We start from the raw sequence: 352 nt of genomic DNA on the forward strand, positions 1-352 counted from the left end.
TCTAAGTAGGTGCTTTAGACCACTGAGCCATCTCACCAGCCCCCTTTATGCCTCTTTTAATTAGTGTTTCCTTCTTTCTGTCTTCCTCAACACTCCTTCTTGGGGCCAGGGAGATGGCTCAGCAGAATAAGCACTTGCCTGGTAAGCGCAAGGTCCTGAGTTCAATCCCAGGTTCCAGAAAAAAAAAAAAAAAATTCCTTCTTTATCTTCCCTCCCAATTCTGTCTCTGTCAACAATCATCCCTTACTCCCTAACTTCTCTTGCAAACTCTCCTTTAAATTAGGAACACTGGTGGAACCAGACAACTATAACACTAGAAAACTCCTCTCCTTGTCCTCAGTTTACTTTGCTT

The sequence above is a fragment of the Octodon degus genome, unplaced genomic scaffold, assembly GCF_000260255.1.
Source record: "Octodon degus isolate 3935 unplaced genomic scaffold, OctDeg1.0 scaffold00093, whole genome shotgun sequence".
Taxonomy (NCBI): Eukaryota; Metazoa; Chordata; class Mammalia; order Rodentia; family Octodontidae; genus Octodon; species Octodon degus.